This window comes from Oncorhynchus nerka, linkage group LG4, assembly GCF_034236695.1.
Source record: "Oncorhynchus nerka isolate Pitt River linkage group LG4, Oner_Uvic_2.0, whole genome shotgun sequence".
Lineage (NCBI taxonomy): Eukaryota > Metazoa > Chordata > Actinopteri > Salmoniformes > Salmonidae > Oncorhynchus > Oncorhynchus nerka.
This window is the reverse complement of record NC_088399.1, coordinates 96,162,237-96,180,531: the sequence shown is the minus strand read 5'-3', so window position 1 is coordinate 96,180,531 and position 18,295 is coordinate 96,162,237. Positions and strand designations below refer to the sequence as shown.

Here is an 18,295-nt window from a genome sequence, read left to right as displayed (position 1 = left end):
TACTCAGCTGTTCATCCATGAATAGTCCAGTGCTACCACACCTGATTCTACTACTCAGCTGTTCTTCTCAGCTGTTCTTCCATGAATAGTCCAGTGCTACCACACCTGATTCTTCTACTCAGCTGTTCCTCCATGAATAGTCCAGTGCTACCACACCTGATTCTTCTACTCAGCTGTTCTTCCATGAATAGTCCAGTGCTACCACACCTGATTCTTCTACTCAGCTGTTCATCCATGAATAGTCCAGTGCTACCACACCTGATTCTTCTACTCAGCTGTTCTTCCATGAATAGTCCAGTGCTACCACACCTGATTCTTCTACTCAGCTGTTCCTCCATGAATAGTCCAGTGCTACCACACCTGATTCTTCTACTCAGCTGTTCTTCCATGAATAGTCCAGTGCTACCACACCTGATTCTTCTACTCAGCTGTTCAACCATGAATAGTCCAGTGCTACCACACCTGATTCTTCTACTCAGCTGTTCTTCCATGAATAGTCCAGTGCTACCACACCTGATTCTACTACTCAGCTGTTCATCCATGAATAGTCCAGTGCTACCACACCTGATTCTTCTACTCAGCTGTTCTTCCATGAATAGTCCAGTGCTACCACACCTGATTCTTCTACTCAGCTGTTCTTCCATGAATAGTCCAGTGCTACCACACCTGATTCTTCTACTCAGCTGTTCATCCATGAATAGTCCAGTGCTACCACACCTGATTCTTCTACTCAGCTGTTCATCCATGAATAGTCCAGTGCTACCACACCTGATTCTACTACTCAGCTGTTCTTCCATGAATAGTCCAGTGCTACCACACCTGATTCTTCTACTCAGCTGTTCCTCCATGAATAGTCCAGTGCTACCACACCTGATTCTTCTACTCAGCTGTTCTTCCATGAATAGTCCAGTGCTACCACACCTGATTCTTCTACTCAGCTGTTCATCCATGAATAGTCCTGTGCTACCACACCTGATTCTTCTACTCAGCTGTTCATCCATGAATAGTCCAGTGCTACCACACCTGATTCTACTACTCAGCTGTTCTTCCATGAATAGACCAGTGCTACCACACCTGATTCTACTACTCAACTGATTCTACTACTCAGCTGTTCTTCCATGAATAGTCCACTGCTACCACACCTGATTATACTACTCAGCTGTTCTTCCATGAATAGTCCAGTGCTACCACACCTGATTCTACTACCACACTTGATTCTCCTACTCAGCTGTTCACCGAGACCGTGAATAGTCCAGTGCTACCACACCTGATTCTACTACTCAGCTGTTCTTCGAGACTGTGAATAGTCCAGTGCTACCACACCTGATTCTACTACTCAGCTGTTCATTGAGACCATGAATAGTCCAGTGCTACCACACCTGATTCTACTACTCAGCTGTTCTTCCATGAATAGTCCAGTGCTACCACACCTGATTCTCCTACTCAGCTGTTCATTGAGACCCTGAATAGTCCAGTGCTACCACACCTGATTCTACTACTCAGCTGTTCTTCCATGAATAGTCCAGTGCTACCACACCTGATTCTCCTACTCAGCTGTTCATCCATGAATAGTCCAGTGCTACCACACCTGATTCTACTACTCAGCTGTTCTTCCATGAATAGTCCAGTGCTACCACACCTGATTCTACTACTTAGCTGTTCATCCATGAATAGTCCAGTGCTACCACACCTGATTCTTCTACTCAGCTGTTCTTCCATGAATAGTCCAGTGCTACCACACCTGATTCTACTACTCAGCTGTTCATCCATGAATAGTCCAGTGCTACCACACCTGATTCTTCTACTCAGCTGTTCATCCATGAATAGTCCAGTGCTACCACACCTGATTCTTCTACTCAGCTGTTCATCCATGAATAGTCCAGTGCTACCACACCTGATTCTACTACTCAGCTGTTCTTCCATGAATAGTCCAGTGCTACCACACCTGATTCTTCTACTCAGCTGTTCTTCCATGAATAGTCCAGTGCTACCACACCTGATTCTTCTACTCAGCTGTTCTTCCATGAATAGTCCAGTGCTACCACACCTGATTCTTCTACTCAGCTGTTCATTCATGAATAGTCCAGTGCTACCACACCTGATTCTTCTACTCAGCTGTTCATCCATGAATAGTCCAGTGCTACCACACCTGATTCTACTACTCAGCTGTTCTTCCATGAATAGTCCAGTGCTACCACACCTGATTCTACTACTCAGCTGTTCATCCATGAATAGTCCAGTGCTACCACACCTGATTCTTCTACTCAGCTGTTCTTCCATGAATAGTCCAGTGCTACCACACCTGATTCTCCTACTCAGCTGTTCTTCCATGAATAGTCCAGTGCTACCACACCTGATTCTACTAGTCAGCTGTTCATCCATGAATAGTCCAGTGCTACCACACCTGATTCTACTACTCAGCTGTTCTTCCATGAATAGACCAGTGCTACCACACCTGATTCTACTACTCAACTGATTCTACTACTCAGCTGTTCTTCCATGAATAGACCAGTGCTACCACACCTGATTCTACTACCACACCTGATTCTACTACTCAGCTGTTCATCCATGAATAGTCCAGTGCTACCACACCTGATTCTACTACTCAACTGATTCTACTACTCAGCTGTTCTTCCATGAATAGTCCAGTGCTACCACACCTGATTCTACTACTCAACTGATTCTACTACTTAGCTGTTCATCCATGAATAGTCCAGTGCTACCACACCTGATTCTTCTACTCAGCTGTTCTGCCATGAATAGTCCAGTGCTACCACACCTGATTCTTCTACACAGCTGTTCTTCCATGAATAGTCCAGTGCTACCACACCTGATTCTCCTACTCAGCTGTTCTTCCATGAATAGTCCAGTGCTACCACACCTGATTCTACTAGTCAGCTGTTCATCCATGAATAGTCCAGTGCTACCACACCTGATTCTACTACTCAGCTGTTCTTCCATGAATAGACCAGTGCTACCACACCTGATTCTACTACTCAACTGATTCTACTACTCAGCTGTTCTTCCATGAATAGTCCACTGCTACCACACCTGATTATACTACTCAGCTGTTCTTCCATGAATAGTCCAGTGCTACCACACCTGATTCTACTACCACACTTGATTCTCCTACTCAGCTGTTCACCGAGACCGTGAATAGTCCAGTGCTACCACACCTGATTCTACTACTCAGCTGTTCATTGAGACCATGAATAGTCCAGTGCTACCACACCTGATTCTACTACTCAGCTGTTCTTCCATGAATAGTCCAGTGCTACCACACCTGATTCTACTACTCAGCTGTTCTTCCATGAATAGTCCAGTGCTACCACACCTGATTCTCCTACTCAGCTGTTCATTGAGACCATGAATAGTCCAGTGCTACCACACCTGATTCTACTACTCAGCTGTTCTTCCATGAATAGTCCAGTGCTACCACACCTGATTCTACTACTCAGCTGTTCTTCCATGAATAGACCAGTGCTACCACACCTGATTCTACTACCACACCTGATTCTACTACTCAGCTGTTCATCCATGAATAGTCCAGTGCTACCACACCTGATTCTACTACTCAACTGATTCTACTACTCAGCTGTTCTTCCATGAATAGTCCAGTGCTACCACACCTGATTCTACTACTCAACTGATTCTACTACTTAGCTGTTCATCCATGAATAGTCCAGTGCTACCACACCTGATTCTTCTACTCAGCTGTTCTGCCATGAATAGTCCAGTGCTACCACACCTGATTCTTCTACACAGCTGTTCTTCCATGAATAGTCCAGTGCTACCACACCTGATTCTACTACCACACCTGATTCTCCTACTCAGCTGTTCTTCCATGAATAGTCCAGTGCTACCACACCTGATTCTCCTACTCAGCTGTTCTTCCATGAATAGTCCAGTGCTACCACACCTGATTCTACTAGTCAGCTGTTCATCCATGAATAGTCCAGTGCTACCACACCTGATTCTACTACTCAGCTGTTCTTCCATGAATAGTCCAGTGCTACCACACCTGATTCTCCTACTCAGCTGTTCATTGAGACCCTGAATAGTCCAGTGCTACCACACCTGATTCTACTACTCAGCTGTTCTTCCATGAATAGTCCAGTGCTACCACACCTGATTCTACTACTCAGCTGTTCATCCATGAATAGTCCAGTGCTACCACACCTGATTCTTCTACTCAGCTGTTCTTCCATGAATAGTCCAGTGCTACCACACCTGATTCTCCTACTCAGCTGTTCTTCCATGAATAGTCCAGTGCTACCACACCTGATTCTACTAGTCAGCTGTTCATCCATGAATAGTCCAGTGCTACCACACCTGATTCTACTACTCAGCTGTTCTTCCATGAATAGACCAGTGCTACCACACCTGATTCTACTACTCAACTGATTCTACTACTCAGCTGTTCTTCCATGAATAGACCAGTGCTACCACACCTGATTCTACTACCACACCTGATTCTACTACTCAGCTGTTCATCCATGAATAGTCCAGTGCTACCACACCTGATTCTACTACTCAACTGATTCTACTACTCAGCTGTTCTTCCATGAATAGTCCAGTGCTACCACACCTGATTCTACTACTCAACTGATTCTACTACTTAGCTGTTCATCCATGAATAGTCCAGTGCTACCACACCTGATTCTTCTACTCAGCTGTTCTGCCATGAATAGTCCAGTGCTACCACACCTGATTCTTCTACACAGCTGTTCTTCCATGAATAGTCCAGTGCTACCACACCTGATTCTACTACCACACCTGATTCTCCTACTCAGCTGTTCTTCCATGAATAGTCCAGTGCTACCACACCTGATTCTCCTACTCAGCTGTTCTTCCATGAATAGTCCAGTGCTACCACACCTGATTCTACTAGTCAGCTGTTCATCCATGAATAGTCCAGTGCTACCACACCTGATTCTACTACTCAGCTGTTCTTCCATGAATAGACCAGTGCTACCACACCTGATTCTACTACTCAACTGATTCTACTACTCAGCTGTTCTTCCATGAATAGTCCACTGCTACCACACCTGATTATACTACTCAGCTGTTCTTCCATGAATAGTCCAGTGCTACCACACCTGATTCTACTACCACACTTGATTCTCCTACTCAGCTGTTCACCGAGACCGTGAATAGTCCAGTGCTACCACACCTGATTCTACTACTCAGCTGTTCATTGAGACCATGAATAGTCCAGTGCTACCACACCTGATTCTACTACTCAGCTGTTCTTCCATGAATAGTCCAGTGCTACCACACCTGATTCTACTACTCAGCTGTTCTTCCATGAATAGTCCAGTGCTACCACACCTGATTCTCCTACTCAGCTGTTCATTGAGACCATGAATAGTCCAGTGCTACCACACCTGATTCTACTACTCAGCTGTTCTTCCATGAATAGTCCAGTGCTACCACACCTGATTCTACTACTTAGCTGTTCATCCATGAATAGTCCAGTGCTACCACACCTTATTCTTCTACTCAGCTGTTCTGCCATGAATAGTCCAGTGCTACCACACCTGATTCTTCTACACAGCTGTTCTTCCATGAATAGTCCAGTGCTACCACACCTGATTCTACTACCACACCTGATACTCCTACTCAGCTGTTCTTCCATGAATAGTCCAGTGCTACCACACCTGATTCTCCTACTCAGCTGTTCTTCCATGAATAGTCCAGTGCTACCACACCTGATTCTACTAGTCAGCTGTTCATCCATGAATAGTCCAGTGCTACCACACCTGATTCTACTACTCAGCTGTTCTTCCATGAATAGACCAGTGCTACCACACCTGATTCTACTACTCAACTGATTCTACTACTCAGCTGTTCTTCCATGAATAGTCCACTGCTACCACACCTGATTATACTACTCAGCTGTTCTTCCATGAATAGTCCAGTGCTACCACACCTGATTCTACTACCACACTTGATTCTCCTACTCAGCTGTTCACCGAGACCGTGAATAGTCCAGTGCTACCACACCTGATTCTACTACTCAGCTGTTCATTGAGACCATGAATAGTCCAGTGCTACCACACTTGATTCTACTACTCAGCTGTTCTTCCATGAATAGTCCAGTGCTACCACACCTGATTCTACTACTCAGCTGTTCTTCCATGAATAGTCCAGTGCTACCACACCTGATTCTCCTACTCAGCTGTTCATTGAGACCATGAATAGTCCAGTGCTACCACACCTGATTCTTCTACTCAGCTGTTCTTCCATGAATAGTCCAGTGCTACCACACCTGATTCTCCTACTCAGCTGTTCTTCCATGAATAGTCCAGTGCTACCACACCTGATTCTACTAGTCAGCTGTTCATCCATGAATAGTCCAGTGCTACCACACCTGATTCTACTACTCAGCTGTTCTTCCATGAATAGACCAGTGCTACCACACCTGATTCTACTACTCAACTGATTCTACTACTCAGCTGTTCTTCCATGAATAGTCCAGTGCTACCACACCTGATTCTACTACTCAACTGATTCTACTACTCAGCTGTTCTTCCATGAATAGTCCAGTGCTACCACACCTGATTCTACTACTCAGCTGTTCTTCCATGAATAGTCCAGTGCTACCACACCTGATTCTACTACCACACTTAATTCTCCTACTCAGCTGTTCACCGAGACCGTGAATAGTCCAGTGCTACCACACCTGATTCTACTGCTCAGCTGTTCTTCGAGACCGTGAATAGTCCAGTGCTACCACACCTGATTCTACTACTCAGCTGTTCATTGAGACCATGAATAGTCCACTGCTACCACACCTGATTCTCCTACTCAGCTGTTTATTGAGACCATGAATAGTCCAGTGCTACCACACCTGATTCTACTACTCAGCTGTTCTTCCATGAATAGTCCAGTGCTACCACACCTGATTCTCCTACTCAGCTGTTCATTGAGACCATGAATAGTCCAGTGCTACCACACCTGATTCTACTACTCAGCTGTTCTTCCATGAATACTCCAGTGCTACCACACCTGATTCCACTACTCAGCTGTTCATCCATGAATAGTCCAGTGCTACCACACCTGATTCTACTACTCAGCTGTTCTTCCATGAATAGTCCAGTGCTACCACACCTGATTCTACTACTCAACTGTTCTTCCGTGAATAGTCCAGTGCTACCACACCTGATTCTACTACTCAGCTGTTCTTCTATGAATAGTCCAGTGCTACCACACCTGATTCTACTACTCCTCTGATTCTACTACTCAGCTGTTCACCGAGACCATGAATAGTCCAGTGCTACCACACCTGATTTTACTTCTCAGCTGTTCTTCGAGACCGTGAATAGTCCAGTGCTACCACACCTGATTCTACTACTCAGCTGTTCTTCCATGAATAGTCCAGTGCTACCTCACCTGATTCTACTACCACACCTGATTCTACTACTCAGCTGTTCTTCCATGAATAGTCCAGTGCTACCACACCTGATTCTACTACTCAGCTGTTCTTCCATGAATAGTCCAGTGCTACCACACCTGATTCTCCTACTCAGCTGTTCTCCCATGAATAGTCCAGTGCTACCACACCTGATTCTCCTACTCAGCTGTTCTCCCATGAATAGTCCAGTGCTACCACACCTGATTCTACTACTCAGCTGTTCTTCCATGAATAGTCCAGTGCTACCACACCTGATTCTCCTACTCAGCTGTTCATTGAGACCATGAATAGTCCAGTGCTACCACACCTGATTCTACTACTCAGCTGTTCTTCCATGAATAGTCCAGTGCTACCACACCTGATTCTACTACTCAGCTGTTCTTCCATGAATAGTCCAGTGCTACCACACCTGATTCTACTACTCAGCTGTTCTTCCATGAATATTCCAGTGCTACCACACCTGATTCTCCTACTCAGCTGTTCATTGAGACCATGAATAGTCCAGTGCTACCACACCTGATTCTACTACTCAGCTGTTCTTCCATGAATAGTCCAGTGCTACCACACCTGATTCTACTACTCAGCTGTTCTTCCATGAATAGTCCAGTGCTACCACACCTGATTCTACTACTCAGCTGTTCTTCCATGAATAGTCCAGTGCTACTACACCTGATTCTACTACTCAGCTGTTCATTGAGACCATGAATAGTCCAGTGCTACCACACCTGATTCTACTACTCAGCTGTTCTTCCATGAATAGTCCAGTGCTACCACACCTGATTCTACTACTCAGCTGTTCTTCCATGAATAGTCCAGTGCTACCACACCTGATTCTCCTACTCAGCTGTTCATCCATGAATAGTCCAGTGCTACCACACCTGATTCTACTACTCAGCTGTTCTTCCATGAATAGTCCAGTGCTACCACACCTGATTCTTCTACTCAGCTGTTCTTCCATGAATAGTCCAGTGCTACCACACCTGATTCTACTACCACATCTGATTCTACTACTCAGCTGTTCTTCGAGACCGTGAATAGTAGTATCAGGTGTGGTAGAACTGGTCTTGTACAGAAAAGGGTCTTGTACAGAAAAGGCTGTATAAACCCGAAGCTCGTGAAGAGCAATTGTGGTCATCTCTGAATTCTATTTACAAAGGTGACGATATATGATGAAAGTACATTTGGTTGTACATTTTACATTTAGTGACAACTCACCTTTTTGTTAACAGGTAATTATAGTACTGGGAATTCATACAGTAAACTTGAAGGTACCATTTCATGTAAATAGTTAAATAATGGGTTCCTGTTGATTATTTGTGTATTTTCCAGGATCTTGCGATTGTCGTAGAGGGATCAGGGATCATTTTATTTTGACTCTTCTAATTGCGTTGGTCATTTTTACAATTATTATTATTATAATATAGTTTATAATAAATAATTAAACACCTCAAGTGAAATGAATTAGGCTGTTTTGAGAAGATTTGAATCCTATCCTTCACATAGTTTGAAGTACTATACCAACATAGTTACTGTAGTAGGTTGAAGATGTGTGCTGGAAAACCTTGGTAGAGCATGGGTTGAATAGGGATTGTGGTGCTGTAAAACCTTGGTAGAGCATGGGTGGAATAGGTGTTGTGGTGCTGTAAAACCTTGGTAGAGCATGGGTGGAATAGGCGTTGTGGTGCTGTAAAACCTTGGTAGAGCATGGGTGGAATAGGGATTGTGGTGCTGTAAAACCTTGGTAGAGCATGGGTGGAATAGGCGTTGTGGTGCTGTAAAACCTTGGTAGAGCATGGGTGGAATAGGTGTTGTGGTGCTGGATGCCCTTGGTAGAGCATGGGTGGAATAGGCGTTGTGGTGCTGTAAAACCTTGGTAGAGCATGGGTGGAATAGGGATTGTGGTGCTGTAAAACCTTGGTAGAGCATGGGTGGAATAGGCGTTGTGGTGCTGGATAACCTTGGTAGAGCGTGGGTGGAATAGGTGTTGTGGTGCTGGATGCCCTTGGTAGAGCATGGGTTGAATAGGGATTGTGGTGCTGGATAACCTTGGTAGAGCATGGGTGGAATAGGGATTGTGGTGCTGTAAAACCTTGGTAGAGCATGGGTTGAATAGGGATTGTGGTGCTGTAAAACCTTGGTAGAGCATGGGTGGAATAGGGATTGTGGTGCTGGATAACCTTGGTAGAGCATGGGTTGAATAGGGATTGTGGTGCTGTAAAACCTTGGTAGAGCATGGGTGGAATAGGGATTGTGGTGCTGTAAAACCTTGGTAGAGCATGGGTGGAATAGGGATTGTGGTGCTGTAAAACGTTGGTAGAGCATGGGTGGAATAGGTGTTGTAGTGCTGGATGCCCTTGGTAGAGGATGGGTGGAATAGGTGTTGTGGTGCTCATGTGAATTTCATTTATTTTTCAGCTTCAGACCAATGCCTATTCTCACTTAAAACATATTTTTAATTTTAAATAATACCATTGTCAGATTATTTTATGCAAAGTAACTTAGTCATGCATAAATACATTTTACGTACGGGTGGTCCCGGGAATCGAACCCCCTACCCTGGCGTTGCATGCACTAAGCTCTATCAACTAAGCTTCAGGATGGTTGATGGTGATCAATTTAATACTGAATTACAGAGATAATTACACATATGCATGCTTGCCTGCCTACCTGCCTGCCTGCCTACCTGCCTGCCTGCCTGCCTGTCTGCCTCCTGCCTGCCTGCCTGCCTGTCTGTCTGCCTCCTGCCTGCCTGCCTGCCTGCCTGTCTGCCTCCTGCCTACCTGCCTGCCTGCCTGCCTGTCTGCCTCCTGCCTGCCTGCCTGCCTGCCTGCCTGCCTGCCTGCCTGTCTGCCTCCTGCCTGCCTGCCTGCCTGTCTGCCTCCTGCCTGCCTGCCTGCCTGCCTGCCTGCCTGCCTGCCTCTCTCTCTCAGTCTCTCCATATATCCTTCCAAAATGCCCCATACATAACAGGGTTATTCTCTCCATTCATCCTTTCATTCATTTTTTTCCCTCCCTCTCTGTCTCTCCTCCCTAAATGACCCACAATGCACCCTTTCTGCACTGTGATCTAGGACTATTGTTTTTTTTTGGCCGTGTGTTTGCATTTCACGTGAGTGTGTGTGTGTGTGTGTGTGTGTGTGTGTGTGTGTTTTGCATAGCAGCAGGGCAGACAGTAGTGTTATCCACGGTGGAGGGGGAGAAAGGTAGATGGGAGACATGCAGAGAGAGTCAGCTGGTAGTGCACACTGACCATACTGAGGTGTGTGTGTGTGTGTGTGTGTGTGTGTCTGCAATGTACTGCAGTGAAAGGAGACAAGCCCTCATTAACTGACTTATTAAGAGATGCTACCACTACATTATCACATCCATAGGACACTAGGGGTTAAAAGCGTTGGACCAGTAACTGAAAGGTCTCTGGTTTGAATCCCTGAGCAAGATGGAAAAATTCTGCGATTCTACCCTTGAGCAAGGCGGTTAACCACCAAAATAACCGCCCCGTGGACGTCGATTAAGGCAACCCCCTGCATCTCTTTGATTCAGAGGGGTTGCCTTAATTGTAATATACACATTTCAGGTTGAATACATTCAGTTGTACAATTGACTAGGTATCCCCCTTTCCCTTAAACAACCCCTGCATACGGCATCCGGCATCCAACCCTGTAACCTCTTACCCTCTCTCTCTTGCTTCCTCTTTCTCCATCTAACCCTGTAACCTCTCTTACCCTCTCTCTCTCTCTCTCTCTCTCTTTCTATCCAACCATGTAACGGCTTTTTCTCTCTCTCCATCCAACCCAGTACTATTTTCTCTCTCTCCTACCCTCTTTAGCCTAGCCCTCTATTCTCATCCTCCTGCTTAGCCTCCATTTCCTCCAGAATTCTTCCTCTCATTCTCCCATACCTCCACAACCCTACCCTGTCTCCCTTCCTCTCATACCTCCACAACCCTACCCTGTCTCCCTTCCTCTCATACCTCCACAACCCTACCCTGTCTCCCTTCCTCTCATACCTCCACAACCCTACCCTGTCTCCCTTCCTCTCATACCTCCACAACCCTACCCTGTCTCCCTTCCTCTCATACCTCCACAACCCTACCCTGTCTCCCTTCCTCATTCTCCAGAAAATCTGCCCCTCTCTGTCAGCCACATGCATCCAGAGTTTAACCTAATTTCTGGGCTGTAGCATCTTATCCAGCCTTACCCTCAATTTCCCTCTCCTCTCCTCTCCTCCTCTCCTCTCCAGCCTTAACGTCATTCTCCCTCTCCTCTCCTCTCCTTTCCTCGCCTCTCCAGCCTTACTCTCCTCTCCTCTCCTCTCCTCTCCTCTCCTCTCCTCTCCTCTCCTCTCCTCTCCTCTCCTCTCCTCTCCTCTCCTCTCCTAGCGTCTCTCTCTCCAGCCAAGTCCTCTCGTGCTTGGCTCGCATCCAGAGTGATGTAGTGATGGAGCTGTGGCTTTTCCAACCTCTCTCACCATCTTACTATCTGTTCAACGCATTAGGCATGAATGCAGAGAAAGAGAGAAAGAGAGGATGAGAGAAAGGGATGATTCTGCTTACCGGCTGAACGTGCTGTAGAGCGTCTCCGGGTTGTGCTGTTCCTCCTTCCGCCGGACCCGAGGTGAAAGAAGGATGGATAAAACAAATTTAGAGAAGGACAAAGAAAATAAACAAAACCTCTGGTAGGTAAAGAGAGGGAGTGCTTTTTTCCCCTCTCTTCCTTTCTGCAATCCTTTATCCTTGTGAGCCAGAGGGCTACGGATTCTCCTTAACACAGCCTCTCTCTCTCTCTCTCTCTCTCTCTCTCTCTCTCTCTTTCTCTCTCTCTCTCTCTCCCCCCTCCGCTTGCTAACTCAGTGTCTCTCTGCACTCAACACAGAAACCTCGGCCCAGCAGCTGTTAGGCTATAGGAAATAGAACGCTGTGTACTCTCTCTCTCTATCGCTCGCTCTCTCGCTCTCTTTCTTGCTTTCTCTCTCTCTCACAAAGAACCCCCGCAGTTTTTCCTCATAACACCTCCCCCCCAGCTCCCTCCTCACCCCCACCCCCCTGCGACGAACAACTGACATTTCCTACAAGCCTGCTGGCAACAAGGGGAGGCCAAATTGTGTGTGTGTGTGTGTGTGTGTGTGTGTGTGTGTGTGTGTGTGTGTGTGTGTGTGTGTGTGTGTGTGTGTGTGTGTGTGTGTGTGTGTGTGTGTGTGTGTGTGTGTGTGTGTGTGTGTGTAAGAGGTTGTATTCATTCTGTGTTTGAGAGTGGTCATTTGTGTTTCCGAGATTAGCAAGTTATAATATTTGTACATGCGTGAAGTAGTGATAGGGATGGCTTCCCCAAATATTTGACCAATAAATAAATTACAATTATAAAATAATTTAATCTCTCTCTTTGAGTTTGAATAATTTTCCGTAAATTCAGACTTGTTCCTGGACTTGTGGTTTTGACTTAATTCTCTGTACAGGTCAATGATTATGACGGGAGATTCTGATCGAACCGTGAATTAATATGTTACCACTGGCCTGAGACGACTGAAGTTTAATATGTATCCTAGATGTCGCCTAGTAGGCTAAAGTTAACTAGCTAGCTAAATTAGCTAGTTCATTGTTGCCCAAGCGAGGATGTTAGGCGAGCAAGAATTTTAGCCAGGTAGCCTATGAAAACAAACACTGAAAGTGTACCGTATGACAGAGACAAAAGGGTTTTTCCCAACATGAAATAGAGGAGGATGGCATTGGAGTTCAAATAGTCTACAAATAGGGTGAGTAAACATTTTTGGTATTACTTGCGCGTGCATTTATGCACACACACACACACACACACACACACACAGACACACACACACACACACACACACATCAGTACCATGGACAGCCACATGAAACTTAGCAACATTGATTGGACTATATCTGTTTTTGGTACCTTTTAAGTGTGTTATTAAGCTAAGCATATATTGCCTTGTTGATACGATGATGTTTAAGTTGAAATGGTGCTGGAATAGAGGACTGATTTCTCATGTTGTCTTTGTGCTGACTTGTGGGTAAATCTGTGGTTTCTAAATCAGTTAGTTGTTTCGTTTAACTGTTGAACTTTTTGTGAAAGACAGATGTTATTTTTTTTGGTTTTGTGACGATACGAACTTGTTGTCCAGTGGAAATATATTCCTGCCACCTTGTGACCGTTTTGCCCTTATTGAATATATATATATATATGTATTTATTATTCATTTATTTAACCAGGCAAGTCAGTTAAGAAAAAATTCTTATTTTCAATGACGACCTAGGAACAGTGGGTTAACTGCCTGTTCGAGCTGCCTGTTCAGCTCGGGGATTTGAACTTGAAACCTTTCGGTTACTAGTCCAACACTCTAACCACTAGGTTACCCTGCCACCTCTACACTCTAACCACTAGGCTACCCTGCCACCTCTACACTCTAACCACTAGGCTACCCTGCCACCTCTACACTCTAACCACTAGGCTACCCTGCCACCTCTACACTCTAACCACTAGGCTACCCTGCCGCCCCTCCTCTCTAACCACTAGGCTACCCTGCCACCTCTACACTCTAACCACTAGGCTACCCTGCCGCCTCTACACTCTAACCACTAGGCTACCCTGCCACCTCTACACTCTAACCACTAGGCTACCCTGCCGCCCCTCCTCTCTAACCACTAGGCTACCCTGCCACCTCTACACTCTAACCACTAGGCTGCCCTGCCACCTCTACACTCTAACCACTAGGCTACCCTGCCACCTCTACACTCTAACCACTAGGCTACCCTCCCGCCCCTCCACTCTAACCACTAGGCTACCCTGCCGCCTCTACACTCTAACCACTAGGCTACCCTGCCACCTCTACACTCTAACCACTAGGATACCCTGCCGCCTCTACACTCTAACCACTAGGCTACCCTGCCACCTCTACACTCTAACCACTAGGCTACCCTGCCTCCTCTACACTCTAAACACTAGGCTACCCTGCCACCTCTACACTCTAACCACTAGGATACCCTGCCGCCTCTACACTCTAACCACTAGGCTACCCTGCCACCTCTACACTCTAACCACTAGGCTACCCTGCCTCCTCTACACTCTAACCACTAGGCTACCCTCCCGCCCCTCCACTCTAACCACTAGGCTACCCTGCCGCCTCTACACTCTAACCACTACGCCACCCCTATATATCACGTGTAGCATGTTGAATGAATGAGTTACAGAGCAAACAACACCATTATCACAACACAGGGTTTAACATGGCTTTTTAATAGCTTCCTCAGGGATTTTACACCACTACTGGGGTGAAGGAAGGAACATTTGTAGGTGAATATGGTTGATTCATTATTTACGGAGTGTTTTTTTTATTCTACATTAAACACAGTCTACATGAGAGAGTTTATTTAATGGTGTATGTTAGAGTTGGGGTCATCGAGAGTAAACATTTAGCTGTTCTCTCTCTCTGTCCCTTCGCACACGCGCGCATGTGTGTGTCTGCGGCTCAATTCAGCTTTCTTTAGGGGCCCTCAACCCCAGGTCGCAGTCATGACGATGGGGTAGGGTAAATTAGGCGTGTCTAACTGCCCAGTGTGGGTGTGCGTGTGTGGGGGGGGGAGGAAGGAAGGAGGAATAGAATTACCATTGTCTGTCACTACGGTGCCCTGCCTGCTGCCCAATCAGCCATCGGAGGCCCCAGCCAACCCAGGGGGAGGGGGAGGGGGGAAACGATAGGGAAGGACAGGGGAGAAGGGGGAGAGTGGAGGAGGAGAGGGGACAGCGGGTCGGAGGCTGATCCCTAGGCAGTCTGGGAGGGGGGACAGCGAGTCAGAGACGGATCCCTAGGCAGTCTGGGAGAGGGGGACAGCGAGTCAGAGACGGATCCCTAGGCAGTCTGGTTGAGGGGGACAACGAGTCAGAGACAGATCCCTAGGCAGTCTGGGTGAGGGGGACAGCGAGTCAGAGACTGATCCCTAGGCAGTCTGGGTGAGGGGGACAGCGAGTCAGAGACTGATCCCTAGGCAGTCTGGGTGAGGGGACAGCGAGTCAGAGACTGATCCCTAGGCAGTCTGGTTGAGGGGACAACGAGTCAGAGACTGATCCCTAGGCAGTCTGGGTGAGGGGGACAGCGAGTCAGAGACTGATCCCTAGGCAGTCTGGGTGAGGGGGACAGCGAGTCAGAGACTGATCCCTAGGCAGTCTGGGTGAGGGGGACAGCGAGTCAGAGACTGATCCCTAGGCAGTCTGGGTGAGGGGGACAGCGAGTCAGAGACTGATCCCTAGGCAGTCTGGGTGAGGGGGACAGCGAGTCAGAGACTGATCCCTAGGCAGTCTGGGTGAGGGGGACAGCGAGTCAGAGACTGATCCCTAGGCAGTCTGGGTGAGGGGGACAGCGAGTCAGAGACTGATCCCTAGGCAGTCTGGGTGAGGGGGACAGCGAGTCAGAGACTGATCCCTAGGCAGTCTGGGTGAGGGGACAGCGAGTCAGAGACTGATCCCTAGGCAGTCTGGGTGAGGGGGACAGCGAGTCAGAGACTGATCCCTAGGCAGTCTGGGTGAGGGGGACAGCGAGTCAGAGACTGATCCCTAGGCAGTCTGGGTGAGGGGGACAGCGAGTCAGAGACTGATCCCTAGGCAGTGCTCATATGTCTGTTTTTTATTTTAATTTTTTTTATTTCACCTTTATTTAACCAGGTAGGCTAGTTGAGAACACCTTTATTTAACCAGGTAGGCTAGTTGAGAACACCTTTATTTAACCAGGTAGGCTAGTTGAGAACACCTTTATTTAACCAGGTAGGCTAGTTGAGAACACCTTTATTTAACCAGGTAGGCCAGCTGAGAACAAGTTCTCATATGCAACTGCGACCTGGCCAAGATAAAGCATAGCAATGTGAACAGACAACACAGAGTTACACATGGCATAAACAATTAACAAGTCAATAACACAGTAGAAAAAAAGGGGGAGTCTATATACAATGTGTGCAAAAGGCATGAGGTAGGCGAATAATTACAATTTTGCAGATTAACACTGGAGTGATAAATGATCAGATGGTCATGTACAGGTAGAGATATTAGTGTGCAAAAGAGCAGAAAAGTAATTAAATAAAACAGTATGGGGATGAAGTAGGTGAAAATGGGTGGGCTATTTACCGATAGACTATGTACAGCTGCAGCGATCGGTTAGCTGCTCAGATAGCTGATGTTTGAAGTTGGTGAGGGAGATAAAAGTCTCCAACTTCAGCGATTTTTGCAATTCGTTCCAGTCACAGGCAGCAGAGAAGTGGAACGAAAGGCGGCCAAATGAGGTGTTGGCTTTAGGGATGATCAATGAGATACACCTGCTGGAGCGCGTGCTACGGATGGGTGTTGCCATCGTGACCAGTGAACTGAGATAAGGCGGAGCTTTACCTAGCATGGACTTGTAGATGACCTGGAGCCAGTGGGTCTGGCGACGAATATGTAGCGAGGGCCAGCCGACTAGAGCATACAAGTCGCAGTGGTGGGTGGTATAAGGTGCTTTAGTGACAAAACGGATGGCACTGTGATAGACTGCATCCAGTTTGCTGAGTAGAGTGTTGGAAGCCATTTTGTAGATGACATCGCCGAAGTCGAGGATCGGTAGGATAGTCAGTTTTACTAGGGTAAGCTTGGCGGCGTGAGTGAAGGAGGCTTTGTTGCGGAATAGAAAGCCGACTTTGATTTTCGATTGGAGATGTTTGATATGAGTCTGGAAGGAGAGTTTGCAGTCTAGCCAGACACCTAGGTACTTATAGATGTCCACATATTCAAGGTCGGAACCATCCAGGGTGGTGATGCTAGTCGGGCATGCGGGTGCAGGCAGCGATCGGTTGAAAAGCATGCATTTGGTTTTACTAGCGTTTAAGAGCAGTTGGAGGCCACGGAAGGAGTGTTGTATGGCATTGAAGCTCGTTTGGAGGTTAGATAGCACAGTGTCCAATGACGGGCTGAAAGTATATAGAATGGTGTCGTCTGCGTAGAGGTGGATCAGGGAATCGCCCGCAGCAAGAGCAACATCATTGATATATACAGAGAAAAGAGTCGGCCCGAGATTTGAACCCTGTGGCACCCCCATAGAGACTGCCAGAGGACCGGACAGCATGCCCTCCGATTTGACACACTGAACTCTATCTGCAAAGTAATTGGTGAACCAGGCAAGGCAGTCATCTGAAAAACCGAGGCTACTGAGTCTGCCGATAAGAATATGGTGATTGACAGAGTCGAAGGCCTTGGCAAGGTCGATGAAGACGGCTGCACAGTACTGTCTTTTATCGATGGCGGTTATGATATCGTTTAGTACCTTGAGTGTGGCTGAGGTGTACCCGTGACCGGCTCGGAAACCAGATTGCACAGCGGAGAAGGTACGGTGGGATTCGAGATGGTCAGTGACCTGTTTGTTGACTTGGCTTTCGAAGACCTTAGATAGGCAGGGCAGGATGGATATAGGTCTATAGCAGTTTGGGTCCAGGGTGTCTCCCCCTTTGAAGAGGGGGATGACTGCTGCAGCTTTCCAATCCTTTGGGATCTCGGACGATATGAAAGAGAGGTTGAACAGGCTGGTAATAGGGGTTGCGACAATGGCGGCGGATAGTTTCAGAAATAGAGGGTCCAGATTGTCAAGCCCAGCTGATTTGTACGGGTCCAGGTTTTGGAGCTCTTTCAGAACATCTGCTATCTGGATTTGGGTAAAGGAGAACCTGGAGAGGCTTGGGCGAGGAGCTGCGGGGGGGGCGGAGCTGTTGGCCGAGGTTGGAGAAGCCAGGCGGAAGGCATGGCCAGCCGTTGAGAAATGCTTATTGAAGTTTTCGATAATCATGGATTTATCGGTGGTGACCGTGTTACCTAGCCTCAGGCAAGTGGGCAGCTGGGAGGAGGTGCTCTT

At 47.0% G+C, this 18,295-nt stretch overlaps 1 protein-coding gene across 1 annotated transcript in view; it reads right to left on the bottom strand.

Moving 5' to 3' along the window:
• Positions 1-12,238, bottom strand: part of LOC135571554 (CYFIP-related Rac1 interactor A-like) — a 113,781-nt gene extending 101,543 nt beyond the window's left edge. The window contains exon 1 of the mRNA XM_065018153.1: positions 11,970-12,238. The gene's annotated coding sequence lies outside the window, so the exon portion shown is untranslated. The remainder of the gene's footprint in view (positions 1-11,969) is intronic.
• Between the last annotated feature and the right edge of the window lie 6,057 nt (positions 12,239-18,295).